We start from the raw sequence: 6384 nt of genomic DNA on the forward strand, positions 1-6384 counted from the left end.
GAACCTGCTTCCCGACCGTCGCGGACACCATTCTTGGACAGAAGTCCTAGTACGTAGAGTACTTCCTAGGTATGTGCCCGTTCGTGACTATCGTTGCGTGCATACGGACACGCTTGGGTATGTTTACCATACAAGGTTTACTAGGGAAACCTGCTTGCTCGACCATTGCCCTCCCGTCGCGGACACCATTCTTGGACAGAAGTCCTAGTACGTAGAGTACTTTCCCTAGGTATGTGCCCGTTCGTGACTATCGTTGCGTGCATACGGACACGCTTGGGTATGTTTACCATACAAGGTTTACTAGGGAAACCTGCTTGCTCGACCATTGCCCTCCCGTCGCGGACACCATTCTTGGACAGAAGTCCTAGTACGTAGAGTACTTTCCCTAGGTATGTGCCCGTTCGTGACTATCGTTGCGTGCATACGGACACGCTTGGGTATGTTTACCATACAAGGTTTACTAGGGAAACCAGGAAGGAATTCTAGGCACACGTTTTGTTCCATCCACAGAACTTTCGTTCTCTTAGGTAGCTATTTAACTTGTTTGCCATGATAAGAAACCTGCTTCCCCGACCGTCGCGGACACCATTCTTGGACAGAAGTCCTAGTACGTAGAGTACTTTCCCTAGGTATGTGCCCGTTCGTGACTATCGTTGCGTGCATACGGACACGCTTGGGTATGTTTACCATACAAGGTTTACTAGGGAAACCTGCTTGCTCGACCATTGCCCTCCCGTCGCGGACACCATTCTTGGACAGAAGTCCTAGTACGTAGAGTACTTTCCCTAGGTATGTGCCCGTTCGTGACTATCGTTGCGTGCATACGGACACGCTTGGTATGTTTACATACAAGGTTTACTAGGGAAACCAGGAAGGAATTCTAGGCACACGTTTGCCATGCACAGTAACTTTCGTTCTCTTAAGGTAGAAATTTAAGTTTGCCATGATAAGCAAACTGCTCCCACCGTCGCGGACACCATTCTTGGACAGAAGTCCTAGTACGTAGAGTACTTTCCTAGGTATGTGCCCGTTCGTGACTATCGTTGCGTGCATACGGACACGCTTGGGTATGTTTACCATACAAGGTTTACTAGGGAAACCTGCTTGCTCGACCATTGCCCTCCCGTCGCGGACACCATTCTTGGACAGAAGTCCTAGTACGTAGAGTACTTTCCCTAGGTATGTGCCCGTTCGTGACTATCGTTGCGTGCATACGGACACGCTTGGGTATGTTTACCATACAAGGTTTACTAGGGAAACCTGCTTGCTCGACCATTGCCCTCCCGTCGCGGACACCATTCTTGGACAGAAGTCCTAGTACGTAGAGTACTTTCCCTAGGTATGTGCCCGTTCGTGACTATCGTTGCGTGCATACGGACACGCTTGGGTATGTTTACCATACAAGGTTTACTAGGGAAACCAGGAAGGAATTCTAGGCACACGTTTTGTTCCATCCACAGTAACTTTCGTTCTCTTAAGGTAGCTATTTAACTTGTTTGCCATGATAAGCAACCTGCTTCCCCGACCGTCGCGGACACCATTCTTGGACAGAAGTCCTAGTACGTAGAGTACTTTCCCTAGGTATGTGCCCGTTCGTGACTATCGTTGCGTGCATACGGACACGCTGGGTATGTTTACCATACAAGGTTTACTAGGGAAACCTGCTTGCTCGACCATTGCCCTCCCGTCGCGGACACCATTCTTGGACAGAAGTCCTAGTACGTAGAGTACTTTCCCTAGGTATGTGCCCGTTCGTGACTATCGTTGCGTGCATACGGACACGCTTGGGTATGTTTACCATACAAGGTTTATAGGGAAACCAGGAAGGGAATTCTAGGCACACGTTTGTTCCATCACAGTAACTTCGTTCTCTTAGGTAGCTATTTAACTTGTTTGCCATGATAAGCAAACCTGCTTCCCCGACCGTCGCGGACACCATTCTTGGACAGAAGTCCTAGTACGTAGAGTACTTTCCCTAGGTATGTGCCCGTTCGTGACTATCGTTGCGTGCATACGGACACGCTTGGGTATGTTTACCATACAAGGTTTACTAGGGAAACCTGCTTGCTCGACCATTGCCCTCCCGTCGCGGACACCATTCTTGGACAGAAGTCCTAGTACGTAGAGTACTTTCCTAGGTATGTGCCCGTTCGTGACTATCGTTGCGTGCATACGGACACGCTTGGGTATGTTTACCATACAAGGTTTACTAGGGAAACTGCTTGCTCGACCATTGCCCTCCCGTCGCGGACACCATTCTTGGACAGAAGTCCTAGTACGTAGAGTACTTTCCCTAGGTATGTGCCCGTTCGTGACTATCGTTGCGTGCATACGGACACGCTTGGGTATGTTTACCATACAAGGTTTACTAGGGAAACCTGCTTGCTCGACCATTGCCCTCCCGTCGCGGACACCATTCTTGGACAGAAGTCCTAGTACGTAGAGTACTTTCCCTAGGTATGTGCCCGTTCGTGACTATCGTTGCGTGCATACGGACACGCTTGGGTATGTTTACCATACAAGGTTTACTAGGGAAACCTGCTTGCTCGACCATTGCCCTCCCGTCGCGGACACCATTCTTGGACAGAAGTCCTAGTACGTAGAGTACTTTCCCTAGGTATGTGCCCGTTCGTGACTATCGTTGCGTGCATACGGACACGCTTGGGTATGTTTACCATACAAGGTTTACTAGGGAAACCTGCTTGCTCGACCATTGCCCTCCCGTCGCGGACACCATTCTTGGACAGAAGTCCTAGTACGTAGAGTACTTTCCCTAGGTATGTGCCCGTTCGTGACTATCGTTGCGTGCATACGGACACGCTTGGGTATGTTTACCATACAAGGTTTACTAGGGAAACCTGCTTGCTCGACCATTGCCCTCCCGTCGCGGACACCATTCTTGGACAGAAGTCCTAGTACGTAGAGTACTTTCCCTAGGTATGTGCCCGTTCGTGACTATCGTTGCGTGCATACGGACACGCTTGGGTATGTTACCATACAAGGTTTACTAGGGAAACCAGGAAGGAATTCTAGCACACGTTTTGTTCCATGCACAGTAACTTGTTCTCTTAAGGTAGCAATTTAAACTGTTGGACATGATAAGCAACCTGCTTCCCCGACCGTCGCGGACACCATTCTTGGACAGAAGTCCTAGTACGTAGAGTACTTTCCTAGGTATGTGCCCGTTCGTGACTATCGTTGCGTGCATACGGACACGCTTGGGTATGTTTACCATACAAGGTTTACTAGGGAAACCTGCTTGCTCGACCATTGCCCTCCCGTCGCGGACACCATTCTTGGACAGAAGTCCTAGTACGTAGAGTACTTTCCCTAGGTATGTGCCCGTTCGTGACTATCGTTGCGTGCATACGGACACGCTTGGGTATGTTTACCATACAAGGTTACTAGGGAAACTGCTTGCTCGACCATTGCCCTCCCGTCGCGGACACCATTCTTGGACAGAAGTCCTAGTACGTAGAGTACTTTCCTAGGTATGTGCCCGTTCGTGACTATCGTTGCGTGCATACGGACACGCTTGGGTATGTTTACCATACAAGGTTTACTAGGGAAACCTGCTTGCTCGACCATTGCCCTCCCGTCGCGGACACCATTCTTGGACAGAAGTCCTAGTACGTAGAGTACTTTCCCTAGGTATGTGCCCGTTCGTGACTATCGTTGCGTGCATACGGACACGCTTGGGTATGTTTACCATACAAGGTTTACTAGGGAAACCTGCTTGCTCGACCATTGCCCTCCCGTCGCGGACACCATTCTTGGACAGAAGTCCTAGTACGTAGAGTACTTTCCCTAGGTATGTGCCCGTTCGTGACTATCGTTGCGTGCATACGGACACGCTTGGGTATGTTTACCATACAAGGTTTACTAGGGAAACCTGCTTGCTCGACCATTGCCCTCCCGTCGCGGACACCATTCTTGGACAGAAGTCCTAGTACGTAGAGTACTTTCCCTAGGTATGTGCCCGTTCGTGACTATCGTTGCGTGCATACGGACACGCTTGGGTATGTTTACCATACAAGGTTTACTAGGGAAACCAGGAAGGAATTCTAGGCACACGTTTTGTTCCATGCACAGTAACTTTCGTTCTCTAAGGTAGCAATTTAACTTGTTTGACATGATAAGAAACCTGCTTCCCCGACCGTCGCGGACACCATTCTTGGACAGAAGTCCTAGTACGTAGAGTACTTTCCCTAGGTATGTGCCCGTTCGTGACTATCGTTGCGTGCATACGGACACGCTTGGGTATGTTTACCATACAAGGTTTACTAGGGAAACCTGCTTGCTCGACCATTGCCCTCCCGTCGCGGACACCATTCTTGGACAGAAGTCCTAGTACGTAGAGTACTTTCCCTAGGTATGTGCCCGTTCGTGACTATCGTTGCGTGCATACGGACACGCTTGGGTATGTTTACCATACAAGGTTTACTAGGGAAACCTGCTTGCTCGACCATTGCCCTCCCGTCGCGGACACCATTCTTGGACAGAAGTCCTAGTACGTAGAGTACTTTCCCTAGGTATGTGCCCGTTCGTGACTATCGTTGCGTGCATACGGACACGCTTGGGTATGTTTACCATACAAGGTTTACTAGGGAAACCTGCTTGCTCGACCATTGCCCTCCCGTCGCGGACACCATTCTTGGACAGAAGTCCTAGTACGTAGAGTACTTTCCCTAGGTATGTGCCCGTTCGTGACTATCGTTGCGTGCATACGGACACGCTTGGGTATGTTTACCATACAAGGTTTACTAGGGAAACCTGCTTGCTCGACCATTGCCCTCCCGTCGCGGACACCATTCTTGGACAGAAGTCCTAGTACGTAGAGTACTTTCCCTAGGTATGTGCCCGTTCGTGACTATCGTTGCGTGCATACGGACACGCTTGGGTATGTTTACCATACAAGGTTTACTAGGGAAACCTGCTTGCTCGACCATTGCCCTCCCGTCGCGGACACCATTCTTGGACAGAAGTCCTAGTACGTAGAGTACTTTCCCTAGGTATGTGCCCGTTCGTGACTATCGTTGCGTGCATACGGACACGCTTGGGTATGTTTACCATACAAGGTTTACTAGGGAAACCTGCTTGCTCGACCATTGCCCTCCCGTCGCGGACACCATTCTTGGACAGAAGTCCTAGTACGTAGAGTACTTTCCCTAGGTATGTGCCCGTTCGTGACTATCGTTGCGTGCATACGGACACGCTTGGGTATGTTTACCATACAAGGTTTACTAGGGAAACCTGCTTGCTCGACCATTGCCCTCCCGTCGCGGACACCATTCTTGGACAGAAGTCCTAGTACGTAGAGTACTTTCCCTAGGTATGTGCCCGTTCGTGACTATCGTTGCGTGCATACGGACACGCTTGGGTATGTTTACCATACAAGGTTTACTAGGGAAACCTGCTTGCTCGACCATTGCCCTCCCGTCGCGGACACCATTCTTGGACAGAAGTCCTAGTACGTAGAGTACTTTCCCTAGGTATGTGCCCGTTCGTGACTATCGTTGCGTGCATACGGACACGCTTGGGTATGTTTACCATACAAGGTTTACTAGGGAAACAGGAAGGAATTCTAGGCACACGTTTTCCATCACAGTAACTTTCGTTCTCTTAAGGTAGCAATTTAACTTGTTTGACATGATAAGCAACCTGCTTCCCGACCGTCGCGGACACCATTCTTGGACAGAAGTCCTAGTACGTAGAGTACTTTCCCTAGGTATGTGCCCGTTCGTGACTATCGTTGCGTGCATACGGACACGCTTGGGTATGTTTACCATACAAGGTTTACTAGGGAAACCTGCTTGCTCGACCATTGCCCTCCCGTCGCGGACACCATTCTTGGACAGAAGTCCTAGTACGTAGAGTACTTTCCCTAGGTATGTGCCCGTTCGTGACTATCGTTGCGTGCATACGGACACGCTTGGGTATGTTTACCATACAAGGTTTACTAGGGAAACCTGCTTGCTCGACCATTGCCCTCCCGTCGCGGACACCATTCTTGGACAGAAGTCCTAGTACGTAGAGTACTTTCCCTAGGTATGTGCCCGTTCGTGACTATCGTTGCGTGCATACGGACACGCTTGGGTATGTTTACCATACAAGGTTTACTAGGGAAACCTGCTTGCTCGACCATTGCCCTCCCGTCGCGGACACCATTCTTGGACAGAAGTCCTAGTACGTAGAGTACTTTCCCTAGGTATGTGCCCGTTCGTGACTATCGTTGCGTGCATACGGACACGCTTGGGTATGTTTACCATACAAGGTTTACTAGGGAAACCTGCTTGCTCGACCATTGCCCTCCCGTCGCGGACACCATTCTTGGACAGAAGTCCTAGTACGTAGAGTACTTTCCCTAGGTATGTGCCCGTTCGT

The sequence above is a fragment of the Anopheles merus genome, unplaced genomic scaffold, assembly GCF_017562075.2.
Source record: "Anopheles merus strain MAF unplaced genomic scaffold, AmerM5.1 LNR4000319, whole genome shotgun sequence".
In the NCBI taxonomy this organism is placed as follows: Eukaryota; Metazoa; Arthropoda; class Insecta; order Diptera; family Culicidae; genus Anopheles; species Anopheles merus.